The sequence below is a fragment of the Topomyia yanbarensis genome, chromosome 2 (assembly GCF_030247195.1).
Source record: "Topomyia yanbarensis strain Yona2022 chromosome 2, ASM3024719v1, whole genome shotgun sequence".
Classification (NCBI taxonomy): domain Eukaryota; kingdom Metazoa; phylum Arthropoda; class Insecta; order Diptera; family Culicidae; genus Topomyia; species Topomyia yanbarensis.
Window position 1 is genome coordinate 386,058,499 of NC_080671.1, and position 21,234 is coordinate 386,079,732.

Consider the following 21,234-nt stretch of genomic DNA (forward strand, 5'->3'; position numbering starts at 1 on the left):
ACACGAAAAAAATTGAAACGAACGAAATAAAAATAGAGAGAAACCTAAAATGAAAAATATGAAAAAAGGATACAGAAATACTAAAATAAGTTTTTTAGAAGATATAAAAAAATACAAAAATTAACAGAAAATGAAAATTTCGTTAATTAAATTTAAAAAAATAATGAAATCGATTAAACAAACGAATTCAAAAGAAACGAACAAAACTATAGAAAAAAACGCAAAAATGGAATAAATATAAAAAAATGAATCGAATTGAAAAATGGGACAAATACAAAAAATAGAACAAATTTTAAATGACACAAAAATGGTAAACATAGAAAAAGAAAAATATAGGGCAAATATACGAAAGTTAGTTAAAGATGACAAACACTTTCTATTTCTCGTATTTAAATTAAATTTTTTAAAGTGAATATGAAAAATTTCTGTGGGTAGTTTTCTACGTGGATTTTCTCTGTTCTCTGTTGATTTGTGGAGTTATTCAAAATTAGTTTCACAAATCGTTTTTGACCAGTTGAGCATTCTAAATGAAGGTTACTGAGTTTTATTTTTCTTTCTAATAGATATTGTTGTGATTCATTTAGCAGCCACGATGGATTGAATTAAGTAGAAATAGAAGTCTCATATCATCCCAAAAAAATAAAACATTGCAATTGGAATAACCATTCACAACAAAACTACTGTTTTTTGAAACCCATACACAGATTGAAAGTTTCGAATTAATTATTAAAATACGAATCAAAATCAACTTCGAGAGCCCAGAACTTTCAACTTTAACTAGGGTAAAGTGCCTATTTTCACCATACTAAGCAGGGTGCCTCACTAATTCATTAATTTCTCGGCCTACAGTCAATGGAATGCGTAAAAATTGACATCAACAGCTTTGCTTCGTTGTTAAGAACCAATATAATAACACAAATGCACTGAAAACAGTGAAATTATCGTGTTTGAGCGCAACGAACACTCGAATCGAGTGCTTCTATTGTTGCGCTACAATTTGACTCAATGCGTTGAACAAAGATGGCAGACACTGCTCTAACTAACGGCTTCAAATGCGTAGGATAATAATAGAAACATGGTGAAAATGTGCTCATCACCCTAACTCAATTCTTTAAATAGTTGGTCAAAATCCATGAGATAACTGTTGTGAAGTACGAAATAGAAAATCAATGTCAGTCTTTTAATACACAATTTACAAAAAAAAATCTTGCCTTTTTGCCCACTGCACGTTAAAATCGTTTTTGAGTTTCGAAGTTTTATTTTGATTAGTCTTTCATGCAGTATAAACTTTATAATGTAATGTACGATTAACTTTATGATAGAAATTGGAGGAAATTAAATCATACCAACATAGAAACTCTAATTGATTTTCAAAAAAAAAATAGTTCTTGAAAAAAAAATTTGACAGACTCATTCCTTCTGTTCAAAGTCCGGGCCCCCTTCACAACTCCGGGCCCGGCCCCTCCCCTCTCGGCGGCCCTGCCTCCCCCTTAACTGTTAAATAAGCTTCCAGTAAACCTGGTTTAAAAGTTAGGCGTGGGTGAAAATATCGGCTTTTTAAGATTCACGGTACCAGGGTAAAATCCTTTATTTAGTCATTTGAACGAACCTAAAGTACGATATATAATACCCAAATGTGCGCAAATAAAGTGAAAAGTATGATAAACTGCGTTGTTTTCATCATATAGAAAACAAATAAGCAAACGCACCCCTTTCCTTCCTTCTAGATACCCGGTCTCCTTCAAGCACGATTATGCTGTCTATTTCAATCCGATTCTCCGCTTTATGTTTCCTGACTGTATTTAAAATAGTCTCAGCAGCGACATCCAATTCTGTATCTAGCCCTCGACGTGCAATGCAATGATGTTGAACAAGGTGCTCTCTACTATGGGCTACTAGTGCTATGTAGTTATGACTATCTAGGCGGGAACCGCTTGCAAAGGAAGACTGCATTGCACAGTCCGTTTAGCAGAAACATCAGAAGCTTTCAAGGGTCGATTGACATTGAAACGATTTGCCCAGTCGGGCGAGTGAACTTTTTTTTTAGACTTCGAGATTGATAGCCATAGCTGGCATAGCTGACGGCCGGTGTGTTTATTTGAAATACAAGTACTTTAGCGAGCTACAACAAGCAGCTGCTTCTGCAGTTGTCGGCGATCGTAGAACCGAGAGCAGGGCCAGCCAGGGTGACAAGTTGTAAGGGTGCTTGGCCAGAGTATGCAATTAGAAAGTCGGCACAACCAGTATGCACGATTATGTCAGCCATGCATGAGCGGACGTGAAACGAGTAACGGGGAATTTTTGCAATCATTTCCAACCTATTGGTTTATAATTGAAACGAAAATCAATAACCATCTGAACATGAATTGTTAATTGATAAAAAATGAAATCCACAATCACACCAACAATACGAGTTAGTCATAAAGGGAAACTGCGTTGATGTTGAAACAAGGAAAAGAAATGTGAGTCATCTTTCGCTCAACCCATTTCCAAAACACGTGTCGCCAAACTGCCGGTCTGCATCAGCGTTCCCGCAACAAAGCAGATAAGTTTACATAACCCAACGTGCGTTCCACATCGCGTACAATAAGTTCAAAGTCGCGAATCACCATCACGGCAACAAAGAGTCAACGCAAGTGCAAATAAACAGTCGAAACAGCACTTTCCCCGGGTGCAAGTGTACTTCCCGCTTGTCCCGGCCGATACGGTCCGGTATGGGAATCTGAAAACAATCGCCATCAACGAGCGAGGGTGTGTTTGTACTCGGGCTTCTGTTGCCGGGTAACGACCGACGCTGGCTGTTATCAGTTTGCGGGCGGGTGCACTTGCCCTTGAGAACATGCCTGTGAAAATGTCTAAATAACCGAACCATATTTCTAAATGCCATTAATTTCAGTCACGGCGATATGTATCGATAGTTATATCCAAAGCGGAACATTTCTACACCCCAATGCAGTTCCAGCAATGGAACGTGGAGAATAACAATTACACATTCAAAAGTAATATAACTGACAGTGATAAAACGCAAAGCACACACACCCGGAACCACTCAACGTTCGCTCAAAGTGATTAAGCATAAATCATATTGGTTGCTTGGTGGATTATGGACTTGGCGAGGTAATAAAAACCGAGCGCCCCAATCTTATCGGTCACTGTGTATTGTGCCGGTTTAATTTCGGTTCGCTGCGAATTTGTTGTACAGGGTAAAATATTTATTACGGTGCATTCCTATAGAGGTATTTTGCTGGCTCATGGCATGCTTTGACAATCGCTTGCTGGATTATTTTATTCGAGCTTATCGATTTCAATGCACAGCTGTTCCGCGCTAGAGCGATTCGAACATGGCGACGAATGTAGAACAATGAAATAATCGATACTGGTTTTGGCTTGTTTTGGATGCAAGTAAATGGTTAGGGTACGAATGCTTCAGTTCAAATTACTTTCGAACGGAATACCCATTGATTCGTTCTGTTCCAAGAACTATTACTAGTTAGACCGCCAGGCAATTAAACATATTAGCATTTCAGATATTACTGGATTGCTGTAGTTATAACGTTAGCAAAACCTGACACCCGCATGCTTTCTTGTTGTAACCAACGTCATACCCTAGATACGGTGCAACGCTGCTGGTTTGAGACCTCGGGTAATGATACAGTAATTTAGAATACTCCTCCGGGCACTGAAGCTAATAACAACAATCTATCGTTGGCAAATGCAAGAAAAAAAGTCAGCGTGATGAAATTGTCATTGCAAGCAGTACGTACCTATCTATCAACCCCAGAGTGCAGTGCAAGCGTTGCATGATTCACATCGAAGGAAACACGAGGTGGAAAGGTTGAGACGGGGGAAACAGCAAATTACAAAGCATTATCACATCATCACGGGATTCAATGTCATTACTGAAATCGTTAAGAGAACAGATGGGGGTAAAATGTAGGTGTCTTGAAAGTCATTTGATGATGCTACATGGAAAAAGTGTGTTCCCCAATTCGAAGTTGGAGATCTGCAATAGTCACGTTATGATGGAGAACTAGCCATTAGTATCTTTACGACGGTAAGAAAAATCCTCTAGTAAAAAACGGTTATTATTGAAAAGGTATTATGAAAAAAACCCGTTACGGTAACTAGAGCTGTAGCGTGCGGTTGGCCAGATTGGCCGCCAATCCTAGGGGGCGCTAAAATCTTGATCTGCTTTATAAAATAAGTGAGGTTAAGTAATAAAATAAGTCAGGATAGGAGTATCATTCTCAGGTACACACACAAAATTATTGCTTGAAAGTTGAACTGAACAAGAAAGCCAAAATAGACAGCAAAGAGGCACATAACTGAGACTCTACCAAAGGCACCAGAAGACTACGCTACGGTCCTGGTAGTCCAGAATAAACAACAAAATTGACAAAAACTTCAAATTTCAACAAAAATAGAGAAAATTATTGCAAACTTTTTCCGCAAGTTTTCTCAGTTTCATAGAAACAAGGAGAATGGAAATGTGGTCATGGGCAGTAAAGCAGGCAACCTTTTTAAAGCTGTAGCAAAGATCGTAAAGTTCAGAAATCAGAATATATTGGCTCAAATGGCACGTTCCCCGTATGTAGTCGGGGATTTGTGCCTTGCCGTGTGTTTTCATCATTTCCTGAGCGGAAGGAAAGGACAAGGAGGTGTGGGGAAGTAGAATTGGAAGGGTGGGAAAAATAACAGCACAAAACAAAAATAAACAACAGGTAAGTTAAACTCACAAGTAGTTCAACTTGCCTGCGAATCAGCCTAAAGCTATTTACCACATTGGATAAGAAACTTTAGTATGTCTCTGAGTTTCAGTCCTCCAAACATGGTTTGGTCTATATAAGGACGGCTGAAGACTCGAAATCGCAATTGCGCTATCGCTGGACAGTCGCATATCAGATGATATGAGGTCCCGTAGTCGGATTCACAAAGATCACATGAAAAAGACTCAGCGCGCTGAATAGTTGCCATGTGATAATTGAGTTTGCAGTGGCCGGTTAAAGCCCCGGTCAGCATGCCGCAGTGGAGCTTCGAAAAATGTAAGAGATTTTTCGAAACCACTGGGCATGGTTGTTCTAGAAATGCCTTTGTTTGGCGACACGTTTGTAGATTTCTCCAATAATTGCGGTGCTCGGACGAAGCCCAGGACCGTATTATTTTCCTTATCCAACTTGACGAAATTGGCAGCGCGGGCGCAGGACCAACGAAGTCAATCGCTGAACCTGCCCTGGCCAATTCGTCAGCCCATTCATTTCCAGTAATACCGCAATGTCCGGGCACCCAGACAAGGTAGATAGGGTTGACAATGCTTAGTTCTTCGATTTGGGTTCGGCACGCGATCACTAGCTTGGACGGGATTTGTCTGAGCTAAGGGCCTTGATTGCAGCCTGACTATCGGAGCAGAAGTTTATAACTCTGCCGGACAAACTCAGTTGAAGGGCCGATTGCACCCCGCACATAATCGCAAAGATTTCTGCTTGGAATACAGTACAGTATCTACCAAGTGAGTTAGATTCTTCCAATCTCATTTCACGACAGTAGACACCAGCACCAGCACGTCCCTCCATCAGAGAACCGTCAGTGTAACAAACCACTTGCGTTTGTTGTTGTCTTTCCATAAAGCCAGACAACCACTCCTCTCTAGAGGGAATTTTCACATGGAATGTCCTGTAAGGAAAACCACAAGTGAGTGTAATATCGCTGGGAGCAAGCATATTTTCACCCCATGTAACCATTTGTGACCACAATCGTGTATGACTGGTAGCAAGATCAACATGATTACTGTTCCAAAGCCCAATAACCTGCAGTCTGTATGCACATGATAGTGCTTCTTGTTTTAAGTGTATGTGTAATGGTTTGATATTTAAAAGTGCCTCAAGAGCAGCAGTCGGAGTCATGGTGAAAGCACCAGTCAACGCCATGAGCGCCATTCTTTGCAGATGGTTTAGCTTTGACTGGACTGTCACCACCTCTCCCCTCTGCCACCACACAAGGCATCCGTATGACAGTATTGGACGTACAATTGTCGTGTAAATCCAATAGATGTATTTAGGTTTGAGACCCCAGGTCTTTCCAAAAGTTCGTCTGCACTGCCCGAAGGCCATGCACGCTTTCTTGACTCTGAACTCAATGTGAGCAGACCAATTCAGTTTGGAATCCAATATGACTCCAACGTATTTGACTTGATCTGCACACAGTAGCTCAGAATCAAAGAACTGCAAGGGACGAACCCCGGTTGTTATTCGCTTCTTCGTGAAAAGAACCATTGAAGTTGCTTGGGTTAACTGATAGTTTAACTTGTCGACACCACTGTTCGACAGCTCTTAATGCCTGTTGCATTAAGTCAAAGATTGTTCCGATGCAAAATCCAGTAATTAGTATTTGGTAATCATCAGCAAACCCGTAGGTTGGAAATCCAAGCTCATTGATTTTCTTCAACAAGCCGTCAGCTACTAAGTTCCATAACAAAGGTGACAGAACACCGCCCTGAGGACAACCGCAAATACTCAACTTCAGAGCCTCTCAGATTGATGTCTGAGCTGCCCCAAATGATGTGATGAGCATTCGCATCACTACCGATAATGAGCGGAAGCCCATTTCTGCTACAATATGATACAACGCTTTTGAAATCATCAGAAGTAGATGACTCGTTATGCGGTAGGTATGCTGAACAATATATATATTTTTTGTCTACGTTTCCGACAGTCGGTGTAACTGTGACAACACAGATATCGCGAGTTGTGAGCTCCGATATGAGACACGCGTCAATAGCCTTATTTGCAAGAATGCATGCACGAGGCATTTCAAGTGGGTTAGTCATGCCTGTCTTGTTGTAAGCAATGAAGGCAGTGTTAAGTAACTTTCCAAGCGTAAGCGCTGCACTGGGTGATTACCAAGATTTGGGAGGAGGAGATTTTACCGGAGGAGTGGATGGAAGGTGTCGTGTGTCCTATCTACAAAAAGGGCGACAAGCTGGATTGCTGCAATTACCGAGCAATCACCCTGCTGAACGCCGCCTACAAGGTACTCTCCCAAATACTATGCCGTCGACTATCACCAATTGCAAGAGAGTTCGTGGGGCAGTACCAGGCGGGTTTCATGAGCGAACGATCTACCACGGACCAGGTGTTCGCTCTTCATCAAGTACTGCAGAAATGCCGCGAGTACAATGTGCCCACACATTATTTGTTCATCGACTTCAAAGCCGCATACGACACTATCGATCGAGATCAGCTATGGCAGATTATGCACGAGTACGGATTCCCGGACAAACTGACGCGATTAGTGAAGGCGACGATGGATCGGGTGATGTGCGTAGTACGTGTCTCAGGGACGCTCTCGAGTCCCTTCGAATCACGCTGAGGGTTACGGCAAGGTGATGGTCTCTCGTGTCTGTTATGCAAAATCGCGCTGGAAGGTGTAATAAGAAGAGCAGGGATCGACACGAGTGGTACGATTTTCACAAAGTCCGTTCAGCTACTTGGCTTCGCCGATGACGTTGATATTATTGCACGAAACTTTGAGAAGATGGAGGAAGCCTACACACCAAAAAAATATGAATTTCATCGTTGACGTAACTGCAAACATGACACAATTTAACAAACCGCAATTCACGAAATGACGGAACATTACCGTGTTCCGTTCAAGTTTACATGAAACGTATACTTTACATGCTCAATGACATAAAATTACACTTACGACCATTCAGAATGAACGCTATGTACGGAGTAAAATTACGTGATTTGCGAAATTCAACGCCATGTAAAATTAAAATCAAACGTGAAACTTAGTCATTTTTGATGCTCGTATATGTCAGGGTCAGGAGACGTAAATTTACACGATTTTTTCTAGGTGTGTACATCAGACTGAAAAGAGAAGCCAAGCGCGTCGGACTTGCCATCAACACGTCGAAGACAAAGTACATGATAGGAAGAGGTTCACGAGAAGAGAATGAGAACCGCCCGCTTCGAGTCTGCATCGGTGGCGACGAAATCGAGGTGATTGAAGAGTTCGTGTACTTGGGCTCACTGGTGACCGCCGACAATGATACCAGCAGAGAGATTCGTAGACGCATCGTGGCAGGAAATCGTGCTTACTTTGGCCTCCGCAAGACACTTCGGTAGAACAGAGTTCGCCGTCGTACGAAGTTGACCATCTACAAGACGCTGATTAGACCGGTAGTTCTATACGGGCACGAGACCTGGACCATGCTCGTGGAGGACCAACGCGCACTTGGTGTCTTCGAACGGAAAGTGCTGCGTACCATCTACGGTGGAGTGCAGATGGAAGACGGCACATGGAGACGGCGAATGAACCATGAGTTGCATCAGCTGTTGGGGGAGCCGCCCATCTGTCATACCGCGAAAACGACTACGGTGGGCCGGGCACGTAGCCAGAATGTCGGACAATAGCCCGGTGATAACGGTTCTCAATTGCAATCCGACCGGTACAAGAAGACGTGGCGCGCAGCGAGCACGATGGATCGACCAGGTGGAAGACGATTTGCGGACCCTTCGCAGACTGCGTGGCTGGCGACGCGCGGCCATGGACCGAGTGGAATGGAGGAATCTTTTGTATACGGCACAGGCCACTTCGGCCTTAATCTGTTAATAAATAAATAAAAAGTAACTTTCCAAAATAGAAGTTTCCTTTATGGAAACACGGTTCTTGAATCAATGCTATGGAAGCTTTCCCTTCCTGCATGAGTCGTTGCTGTACGTTTATGTTGGAGATTGATTTGTGCTATTCTAACCATTGTTGATCTCCAACACAAATTGCACAACAACTAGAGGACACCAAGCGAGTTGGGATGTTAACGCATTTAGCGAGCCATATCAGGTTTAAATGGGACATGATCATTTGATTCCCACGATTTGCGAAGAAAATAATGGTCCACTGTGTCAGAGATTCGCATAACACAGTAAGGGCAAAACCCAAAATGCTCCGTGCGCGACTGGCATATTTTAGACCCTCCAGTCATTAAGTCTTCTGCACGGAACTACACCTTGACTTAGGGTCTCCTACTTTTAGTCGCCTCCTACGACATGGGAGCAGGACTCCAGTGGCTCAATTCTAGGCCGGATACCACACGGCCTCTGGGCAGGTTCATCTGTACACATCGAAATTTGATAATCGAAACTCAACAAAACTTCACCGAACTACCATCAGCCGAGAGTCTCAGCAAACCCCCAGCCAACAAAAATTCGGCAAAATTAAGTGGATCATCGGTGAAAAAAAATCGGTGTGTAGAGTGAACGTTCCGCTGCGTAATGCAGCATACTGGGGAGTTCGCCCAACTCTTCCCAGGCTCCGTTCGCCATTGAGAATGTTTTAAACCCCCTCAACAATTTTACCCATAGCACGGGTCGCATGACACTATGGAATTGTGGTTCCCTGCTTGGTAGATTTTTACCACTGAAACAGGTAGTCCGTAGTGTAATTCTTAGCCGGTTGAAACAACCACTACCGACACTACACGGCTTATCTAGACTGTTCGGTGAAAAAAGCTGACATTGAAGAACAGCTTCCATATTTAGATAGGCGAACAGCCGCAGACGATGGACCTGACCTACTCCAACAGAGAGTTCCCCGGCGAGAGAAGTTCTCCCGAAACCGAGCCAATTAGCTAGATGCCGAGGTCAGCTTGGCGATTGCGGTGAAGCAGGGCGTCCGATTCACTGGTGCCCCGATGACTCGCGACTGGTAGTGTCTCGTCGCGGTCTACTCAGTCTAGTCCCCAGCGGAGAATCTAGCTTACGTTGACGGAGAGTTCCCTGGCGAAAAAAGTTCTCCCAATATCGATTCTTCTTTGGTTTTCGCTATTTTTCTATCGGAACCGGTGGGGTGCCGTGGTCGGTCTGGCGATTCCGGATGGAGCGTGACGTCCAGTTCGCTGGCGTTTCGCCGATTCATACTCGGTGCTCTGTTGCAGTCTACTCAACTAGTCCTCGGCGGTGGATCTAGCTTATTCCTGCGGAGAGTTCCCTGGCTGTAATTGCTCTCCCGAAACCGTTGCTCGATGTTCATCACGCCGTTTCCGCCATAAGACGGTCATGATCTACATCTACATCTCTGTTTACTGCGTTCCACCTCTTTACGTCGCTTGTCATTCTGTAGGCTGCATTATCCGGGTTGATATCCTGTTCTCCCGCTTTAAGTAGCTCCCTGCACGTCACTTCAAACCTCAGACATTAAAAGACCACATGCTCGGGTGTCTCCTCGACGTTCTCATACTCCGGGCACAGTGGTGACGTTGTGTACCCGAACCGATGAAAATACTTGCTGAAGCAGCCGTGGCTCGATAGGAGCTGTATCAGGTGGAAGGTAATCTCTCCGTGCTTTCTATTGACCCACGTCGACAGGTTTGGATGAGCCGGTAGGTCCACTTTCCTTTCTCCGTATTGTCCCATTCCAGCTGCCACATCACTATCGAATCGACTCTCATCATCTTCCTCACGTTTTTGACGTTTCATTGATTGTAGCACTTGATATCCTCCGCCAGGGCGATGCAGATGGAGACCATCTTGGCGATAACGCATACTGCCTCCGGTACGCAATCGCAACTCGTACGATCACCAGCCGGAACGTCCTGTTTAGATTTTCGCGGTTCTATTTGGTTTTCAGCGCCGCACCCCAGGCAGGAGCCCCATATCTCAGTATCGATGACGAAAAACTAGATAATAGACCGATATTTCGCAGGTGTAATCAACGTGGTTGTTAAAGCTTTACCAGTCGCCGATTATCACTCCCAATTACTTCAGTGCACGCTTCGATGCAATCACATGCCCTTCGACGGTGATCTGTATCTGCTGAACCGCTTTGCAGTTGCTGACCAACAACACATCCGTCTTGTGTTGAGCTATTTGCAGCTTGACGCCGCCCTTCCAGCTCTCGATCGCATCTATTGTCTCTGTCACCGATACCTCCATTTCTTCAAGTGACACGTCGTCCACGAAACACACGATTTTCGCTTTTCCGTGCAGCCGCAGTCTTAAGACCCTATCGTACATCTCGTTGAGTTGGACAGAGAACGGAGCCCTGAGGAACGCCCGCTGCGACTCGCATTACCTTCTGTTCGTCTGGTACAGTAGTACTCTACTCTGGAAGTTGCTCTTCAGGATCTGGCTCATTCTTCTGTGCAGCGCTGCGGCATTGGTCGATACTAGGCGGGATGGCCCGGATACTCCCCTGACATTGGCAGCAACATCAGCTTCTGTACCTTCCTCATTTCGGGGAAATTGCCATCATCTAAAGACTTCAGCAGTAGCATCCTGAACATGTCCGGATATGCCAGGATCGCAGCTTTCAGCGCCACGGTTCGTACTCCATCCAGAACGGGGGTTTTCTTTGATATTAGTCACATCGACGTCGTCGTCGTTAGTCGCTTGCCAGTCGGTAACCTTCTTCTTCGCCGTACGGTGTCGGTGGCCGGGTAGTTGAATCATGCTTCGGAAAGAGACCCTCAACGATTATCTTTAGCTTACCCGGGCATATTTCAGCTGGTGTCGACAGGCCCTCATCTTAGTCATGACGACTCAGTACGAATCCCCCAGGGATTGGCGTCTATTTCTCAACACAGCTACTTATGGCTATTGGCTTGCTAAGCTTGATTTAGCGTTTTAAAGAGTCCCTAGCTTCTCGAAACGTCGCTTGCGCTCCTCTCTCACTCTCCGATCTTGCGCTTTGAGCCCGCCTTCTGGCTCTAAAACAAGCAGCGTGTAGCGTACTGAGCTACTCATTTAAACAGTAAGCTGCATGCCGTCTACTGTATGGCTCCAGTTTACGTGGCATTGTAACGTCACAAGCCGTCACAATCGTTCCTGTAAGATCAGCCGCATCAACGTACTTGATTCCGCTGTTCGCCAAAGTGACTCAACAAAGAGGTTTTTGTTAAAGACTTTCATCTGGCACTTTAGCTTGCCGGTCGATGCAGCAGGGTTCCATTGACCGTTGCAGTAGCGAATCGCCTGGTGGTCGCTATGGGGATACTGAAGCATTGAAGCTCATTGAAGCAAGGGATCCTTGAAACAGCCCATCCCGTCCTTTAGTAGATCCACGCATGCCAAGTTAGAATCGACAACTACACCATTGATCTGAACTTTGTGAGCGGGCATGTAAACGCGTTAGTTCTTCAGAATAGAATTTATTTATCCACGAGCCTAGAGCCAGACGCAAAGTGAAAACTGATGAATACGAAAAGAGAAACTGCAATCATGGGGGATATAATATGAAAGGCAAGTCTGAATTTGATAGTAAAGGAATAATGTGGACATTTGTCTTCGCACGATATGACTGGATGCAACCTATTTTTTAGAAACTGGAGCGAAGAGTATGTCAACAACTTATTCAGCAATCTATAAATATAAGTATACATATAATGTTTGTATGTAATTTATAGACTCCCAAACTGTACAATTGATTGTCGTAAAAAAATAAATGTAGTTGACATTTGTTATGGAGCGTGTTTGTGAGCTATTGGTTGGGGATTATCTGCCCGCCAGATATAATATATACCGTAAACCGGGGTTACATTGATCACTTTTCGAAGTAATCATTACATATTTTAGACACATCACATTTTTTTTTCAAGTTTAATAGATGGCTTTACCTCAAGTTTAATGGATGGCTTTACCTCAAATTGTCAGCTTACTACTATTTTTTCAAAAATAATTTAGATTTAAAGTCCGTTTTCGTACTCCGGGGTGACTTTGATAACCTGCATGTTCACCCACACCTGATGATTTCGTTCAAATGTATGTTCAAACTAATTCTGAAAAGATACTTATTGTTAAATAGCTGTTAATTGATATTATACAATATATTTCAATATACGGTAAAATTTGAGTGACCAAAATTCGTATAATATGAGTCCAACTAGAATAAAGGAGTCTGTGAACTTTTTTAACTGATAAATTTGTTTTATTTCTATGGTTTATCGATGTACAGAGAGTTTCATCAATTTTAAAATGTTGAAGTATTTAATATAAAAAAATATTGCGAAGCTTCAAATAATTTCCAACTAGTTTCACAACAAAATGTTTTTAAAATAAACAAACTCTTGAAAATCAATTTGGCACATCCGACTCTAATGAAAAATAAAAAATTGCTTGGAATTTAATAGTATTCTTTTAAAAACTAAGATTAATTCGTTGTATAAAAATAGACGCTTTACGAAGATTCGTAAGAATAAGGTAAAGTAAAATTTCGTTTGTACATTTGTTTTTTTACCCAAAAATCGAACAATATACTCAAAAAGTATAGCAAATCAGTGTTTTATAGATTTAGATTAAAAATCGTTCTAAATTTAAACTATTCGGCGAACTATTTTGGCTAAATAAGCAATCTGCGAAAACAGTTTCGAGAGATCAAAGTCACCCCGTTTTATGGTACCCCTATAATGTACTCAGCTGAACAAATTGTGTTTTACTCCTATTTCGTTGAAAGTCGCAGCAACGCTCGACTGGTATTAGCTAGTAGAGAATAAAAGTAACTTTGTTTCACTTGCTTGAGCAAAAGGATGGGTGGGTGCTGTCTGGAATATAACCGGAATGCCGTGACGCCCCTTGGACTGGTAATTCAAATTGAATTATATTCACCGTAATCAACAATCCACCAACCAGTTCAAAGTTAAAATTGTCTCCTTGATATACTTGATATACGGTAGAGTGCCAATATTTATGGTCATTCTGAATTTTCGAACCGAACACACCTCAAAAGTATTGGTACCTCGAAGAAAGTCCCTATGTAAAATTTGAGGGCAATCGAAAAATAATGCCATGAAGCGTTGAGATCTGGTGTAATGTTGAAAAAAGTGCTTTAGTTGTGCAAAAAAATTGAATTGAGGGGAAACTTTAGCTTGGAAATGCAGCTTTTATTTTTTTGTATGCCAAATGTTTTAGAAATCCATGAAATGTCTGAATTTGGTGTAAATATAAAAATATATTATTTTATTTGAAAATCTCAGTTTAAAAATTAAGAGTATCAGAGGTAACTTTTGTCAAAATATATTTTTACGAAAAGATACAAGATGCGTTGTTTAATGCATTTCTAAGAAGAAAGTATTAAAAACAGCCTTTTCAAACCCCAGTACGAACTCAAATCCAGAATTCTCCAAGATCCATAAAAACTATCTTAAACAAATCAGGAAGGCAGTAGATCTCGACGTTTCATTACATTCTACTTTTGTATGCCATAACAATGTTATTTTCAGTTTGTTAGGAAACGAGGCTTGAAATTTCACTATGCACTCAGAAAGTATATTTTTCTTCGCGGACTCCCAGCAACGACTTCACAGCTCCCTAGGGGTCCACGGACCCCAGGTTGAGAATCACTGTAATCTAAACCATTTGGCACCAAAATTGCGAATTTAATGTTGTAATATTCTATGGGTCCTTTTGTTTTTTGACGGGCGAAAATTTTGCAATTTAGCCTCTTAATCGTGTCAGATTGAGCTAAAATTTTGCAACGACTTTTTTCGAGGTGCTAATGCTGTTGTATGTATATGATTTATGAATTCACCGATTGCCGTCAAAATTTGTATATAGTAGGCATTTGTTATGGAGCGTGTTTGTGTGCTATTGGTTGAGGATTATCTGCCCGCCAGATGGCGCTTCGGAACAAATTGTGTTTTCCTCCTATTTCGTTGAATCTCGCAGCAACGCGCGATGGGTATTAGCTTGTATAATATAGAAACGGTTACGATCTTTTCCGAGTTGACTTTTACTTGCCAGATATTGTAAATTCGCGTCATACAAAACGGATATGTGATGGAGGAAGTAGAGCATCGTGTTTCACTAAACGACACACTGATATTTACGGTTTTACTGATCAGCTGACGCTCGGATAGCTTTAAATCGAATACGCCCGCTAAACGAAATTTTTGCCTTACCCTGAAGGGCACCAGACGACTACCAGGGTAACATTCCACAAGATAAATGACAGATAGATTCGATCGTAGGGAATTAGTATATTTATGGTTGTATCGAGAAAGTTTGGTGTACTCTACCAATACCCCGAATACATTGATTCATTTCCGTGAAGATTTTTCCTACGGTATGAGAAAAAACTGCTTGTTTTCATTTTCAAAGATGGATGCTCTTTAAAGCGTTCTCACTTGAACCGTAAGCAAAAAATACAAGGGGAACGTCACTTCAGAATAATTGTTATATTCCGTTAAGTTTTGCATGAATTCGTATTTTTCCAGTAATTTTAGAATTAAACAATTTTCTAACAAATCGAGTATTGAGCATGAGTATGAGCATAATGAACATAATTTTTTTTCTCTAACAAATCGAGTATTGCAAAAAAATTAAAGAATAAAACAAATCTCGACAAACATATGATTACGGCCTAAAAGCCAACTGTCAAAATCCACTTTGAATGGAAATTCCAGACAAACCGTTATTAGTCGAACACAGTTCACAACAGTTTATGAAAGAGAAAACTTTTCTCTTTCGTTTACTACCAACATCTGTGATTGGCGTGTAACGGTTTGTCCGGAATTTCCATTCAAAGTGGATTTTGACAGTTGGCTTTTAGGCCGTAATCATATGTTTGTCGAGAAATCTATCCAAACTCAATTAAATTTTGCTCGAATTCCAACCAATTTGATGTAACTGGCAACTCTGCATATTCTATATTCGAATTTTTTAATGATTCTGTCAAAACAAAATCTTTGTTTTTGTTTATATTTGTTTATTTGTTGTACCGTCACCAACAGACCCCTTGGCCACAATGGTGGTTACTTAAACTAATTACATTTCAGAATACGCATTATTTTAGTTTTTATCTAATTCCTTGTCAGGTTGAAGTCAAACGCCGTCGCCACGCTGTTAAACACACGCTGGAGTCCGGTAACAGCGCTCTGGCGCCAATTCTTAGTTCTCCTGAACGGGACTCGCAGAAGAGAGTTATTGCGCAGAGCTCGAACGCGAGCTTGAAGATCGAGGCGTCCGAGGATTGTAGGGCAATCCACCCTGGCAGACAGTAAGTCCGAGACGAACAGGGCTCGAGAGCAGTCCCTCCGGATGCTTAGAGTATCGAGCTGTATTAACTGACAACGGTTTTCGTAGCTCGGCAGCTGAAATCTGTTTTGCCAAGGAAGATGTCGGAGTGCAAAGCGTATGAACCGACGTTGGACGGCCTCGATTCTGTCGACACCGTTCTGGTAGTAAGGGTTCCAAACAGCAGAACAATATTCCAGTGTTGAGCGAACCAGCGCGTAATAGAGAGATTTTAAACAGTATACGTCCTTAAAGTTTTTCGCTATTCGGAAGATGAACCCAAGCTGTCTTGAAGCCTTATCCACAATGGATGATGTATGTAGTTTGAACGTTAGTGCCGAATCCATGATGACTCCGAGATCCTTGACGTTAGAGTGTCTTGGAATATTCGAGTCGAAGGTAGTAAAACTGAATCGGATGGCGTTTCCGCGTGAACGTAACGATTGAGCATTTGCTCGGGTTTCAAACCATTCTGTTTAGATCACACCACGTACTAAAGCTCTCCAATTCACTCTGAAGAAACTCGGCATCGGTTTTATCCCGTATTTGTCCAAATATTTTCATGTCATGTCGTCGGCAAAAGAAAGGCGGGGTCCTTGTAATTTGATGTTGACGTCATTAAAGTAGAGGAGGAATATCACTGGACCGAGATGGCTTCCTTGTGGGATGCCGGATGTAGCGAAGAATGATGTAGATAGACAGTCCTTAATGCTGATTGGGAGTTGCCTTCCATCGAGGTAGGAACGAAAACAGCGCAGTAGTTGTCCATGAATACCGAGTTTGTCCAGCTTCGCTATTGCGATATCATGATTGATTTTGTCGAAGGCCGCAGATAAATCCATGTAAATAGCATCAGTTTGCAATCCGTCAGCGAATCCATCGAGTACATATGTTGTGAACGAGAGCAGGTTAGTCGTTGTCGATCGTTTAGGCATAAAACCGTGTTGGTCGTCTGCAATGTAGTGTTTGCAGTGAAAGAAACTAGGGTCTACGACAACCAGCTCGAATAGTTTTGATACTGCCTTAAACACGAGATTCCCCGATTATTGTCAATGTTCGATTTGTTTTCTTTTTTTGTGAACTGGAAACATGTGCGCTGCTTTCCAGCAGGAAGTTAATGTTCCAGTATTGAGTGATAGCACAAAGACTCGCCGAAGTGGTTCAAAAAGCCCGCTGATGCACTTTTGGACAAATATCGAGGGAACGCCATCTGGGTCCGGCGAACTAGATGCTGTCAGCTTGGAATTTGCTGCAAGAATGGCAGCATTATCGACACAAATTCGGTTGATGGTTCGTCCTAGAGAAGGAGTTAGATTTGAAGCGGCAGCTACTTGTGGGGAAAGGTTCTCGTCGGAAAAATCGCTTGAAAATTTGTCGGAAAACAATTGGCAAATTTCCTCGAGGTCGGTGCCTAAAACTCCATTTAATAACATACAAGATGGTAACCCGGCTTCTTTTCGCTGCTCGTTCACATATTTCCAAAACGACATGGGCTTGGATTTCAGTTGACGTTCGACGTTTCGCTGGTATCTAAAAAAACACGTCTGCTTTGCTGTTTGTATTCATGGTTGAGTTGAAAGTAGTGGTTTCGTAATGCAAGTGTCTTATGCTTCGAGAACTTTTTAAATGCGGCTCGTTTGGCAGTTTTTAATCGTCTAAGCTCTGTTGTTTCTGCAGTTATGCTGCTGGAAATGCTTTGTTTTAAATTCATCGAGCACTGAAACTGTCAAAAATGAATTTCGAGCAAATCATTTTCTTTCGTGGCACATTTCAAACCATCTTCGGTTAAAGATAAAGAATAAATGTTAAGCTCATTTCATCAACAAATCTCGGAGTGTCATTCCCCTCGAGAAGAGATCGTCGGGTTCGTGTTTTTGGACCCGAAACCCGGACCCGAGTCAAACCTGACTGGTTCGGGTCGGGTCCGGGTTTTTGAAATTTTAAACCTTCGGGTTCGAGTTTTGAATAAATCACACCCAACCATTTCTGGACGTTGTTTACGTCTACACACTACACCCAGTCTCTTTTTGTAGTAATTAACTTTACTTCGTGATACGAATGGATGTCACATATAACTAAACTAAACTTTACCACGTTTGAATCGCTGGAATTCGTCATATTTACTGGTGCTCAAATATTGCATTTTTTTTAATTCATGTATAGATTCGCAAACTGATCGCATTATTTTATTTTTTTAAACTAGCACTCATGAGAGAGCATTCTACAATAAATCCTTCGCATCCAAAATCTTTATGGGATTTATTTTTCATGATAATCATCAATAAACCAAATCAAACGAAATTTGTCGGAAAATATTGGTTCCACTTTTCACTACGGAATTTGAATTTTGACATAGTTTGAAGCCGATTCTTAGGCCGCGGTCAGAGTAAACGCGAGAAACTCGGCTAAAGAGTACACCAAATCAAATCTACGGGAAGTTGAAACAATAGAAAACTATCTGTTGATCCGCTCCTGATTGGTCGTTTTGACAGTCGAAAACATTCGAAAAGTTTTCAAAAGTGTCGTGAGTGATGATTTAACTATGTATATTGTTAACGGAAACATGAATTAAAAAGATAATTAAATTTTAAATCAATTTTTTTATATTCTTAACATAGTTACGATCCACGAGATGCTTTTCAACCATTTACTACAAAAGCCGTTGCAGTCCGGGGACAATTTGACAATTCTCATATATTGAACTCACAAATTTGGTGGTACTTTACTTTCGTTGCATCATAGCGGCTCAAATTGAGCAACATTTGAAATACGCACATTGTCTTATTTATTTTTTTAAAGCAGATAATTCAAGTAGTTTCATCCCAAAATTTTTTTCTAGAGGAGCTGGTGCTATTAACAACGATGTCACTTATATGGTGATGGTATCCAGTATTGGATTGCAGAGAAGCCGGAAAATCGGCGCCCTTCGCATTCTAGAGTTGTGAAATTCATCGTAAACCTAAATATGTACGACAGTCCCCCTCTTGGTTACTCACATGTAGGGCAACTTTTTGCTCACTTTTCCTCCACCGGCTACAGCAATTCCAACAATTGCGGGTACACGCGTACTCCGTTATCAGTGCTTTGTGTTTATGCTATTAGGATACAGCATAACAACAGCTTGCTCACTAACGCCGAAGCAGTTGTGTCTGCTCCGTTTTGTCAAATAGTGAGAGTGAAATTCTCGGTTTCCTTGAATCGCAAATGACACAAACAACGTCCTTCCTAAACACTCTCTAGTTCAATATTTTCCTCTCGTTCTCTTTCTCTCCGGTTACTGCCGTACTAATCCTCACGCAGCACCGCACGAGGGGGAGGCGATTTTCCACCCTAAGATTTTTCTCTGGACTCACACTCTCACAAACACTTGGGCTGAAATACACACAGCCAGGATCGATTTCTACGAGGACTTCATTTTTTCTCCTCGTTCGAATGTTGGATTGCGAATGCCCACTTGCACTAACCGATAGTATCCGAAATATTTTCATGTACACATACTTAATCGCATCAAAAATTTGCCAGATTACTGCATCTGATGATTTGATTTGATTGAATTATGCAGAACAAAAAGTGTTTACGTTATTCGAGTTTCTATTTTTATCACACAACGTTTCAGCATGTTTTCCCAAGCACACCGTAATTTCACCTTGGAAGCGATTGGAATTCGGCTGCTTCCAAACTTTTCCACCGATTTCGTCGTACGAGTAACCTACCGAAACGTACCGTCGAAGATGGTAGGTGGTCTGTAAAGGTCATCGCAACTTGGTGGACAAAATGGTGAGTGCTTTATTCGACTGCTGCTACTTAAATCAGCCTCGATATCAACAAACAACACATCTGACTACAAACGTAAGTATCCGCGTCAGAGAATTTCTTAAACAGCCGAAAAAAGATGGGTCTTTTTTCTTTGTGAAATATTTTTTTTGACATTTGTGCACACACAAACTAGTCCGTCTCGTAAGCAGTACGATATTTTTCGGTCCGCCCGTGGTGCCAAGAACTCTCAGACTGGTTGACGGACCGATTGACTAACTGACTTGCGGCTTGCGGACGCTTCTCTCAGCTGTGCAAACTGGATAAAGAGTGGACCACGAAACCGGCGAACGTGGTTGGTGTTGGGTGGGGTCGGGGAATTAACATGAACGGGTTCTCTTTCTCACCAGCTCACGCTCGATACGAAGCAGCGACCAAAGTAACAACCACAACAACAACAACACAGTCGACACGGGTATTCCAAAGTATGGTTGGCTGAATAGAACCAGCTTCAACCAGTAGCACCAGCAGCGATTGCGACAGTGGAGAGATCACTGATCGCTTTGCGGCTGTCCACAACGACATAGCGTCTGTACAAACAGTCGCGTGTATGGTTCACAATTATTGATGACACAATGGCAATATTTGAATGAGGTTCGCGGCGGTCGAGAACCCGGTGTGGCACAGCCAAACTATGGTGTATCATCTCTCTTTTGTATTCTCTTGCTCGTTGGTCATATCACCCAGACGAAGGTTCTCACTTTCTGTTTGGTACCTTCACCGAACCTCTTGCATTGCATTGCATTGTGTGCTAGTGAGATGCAACTGTGTGATGGCTCATGCTTCGATTGGAAGTAGTCCAAAATTGTACACCGTCTAAGACATGATTTTCTGGTGTTTGATAGGACTACATACAATATACAACAAGTACACTGGCGTCTTCAGGGAGGGGCATGCGTCTTCCCCTATTTAGTTAGCAGGTATTTTTGCACATAAAAGGTTTTCATTATTTTTGCCTTTCTTCTATAAAAAGGCTATGCAATCACTCTGAAAATAGATTTTTTAACCGAGGCCCGGAGGGCTGAGTTTCATATACCATTCAACTCAGTTCGTCGAGTTAGGCAAATGTCTGTGCGTATGTGTGTGTGCGTGTGTGACCAATCATGTCATGTGTGTGACCAAAAATATGCTCATCGGTTACTCAGAGATGGCTGAACCGATTTTTCAAACTTAATCTCAAATGAAAGGTACAACGATCCCATAGCCTGCTATTGAATTTCATTTAATTCCGACTTCCGGTTCCGGAGTTACGAATTGAAATTCCCATATAAATCGGAATCAGCATGGTATCTAAAAGATGCAAAACTTCATAACATGTGTTCGAAAATGTTTGTATTTATAGTTTCAGCTCACTGATGCCCAATCAAATCCACGTTGACCACATTGGACAACTTCGGCGGAACCGGCAGTTTCGGGA

The 21,234-nt window shown here is 42.0% G+C and overlaps 1 protein-coding gene across 1 annotated transcript in view; it reads right to left on the bottom strand.

Annotated features, from left to right (window-relative positions):
• LOC131684713 (ATP-binding cassette sub-family G member 1-like) overlaps positions 1–20,019 on the bottom strand; it is an 89,642-nt gene extending 69,623 nt beyond the window's left edge. Inside the window, exon 1 of the mRNA XM_058967823.1 lies at positions 19,001–20,019. The gene's annotated coding sequence lies outside the window, so the exon portion shown is untranslated. The remainder of the gene's footprint in view (positions 1–19,000) is intronic.
• Between the last annotated feature and the right edge of the window lie 1,215 nt (positions 20,020–21,234).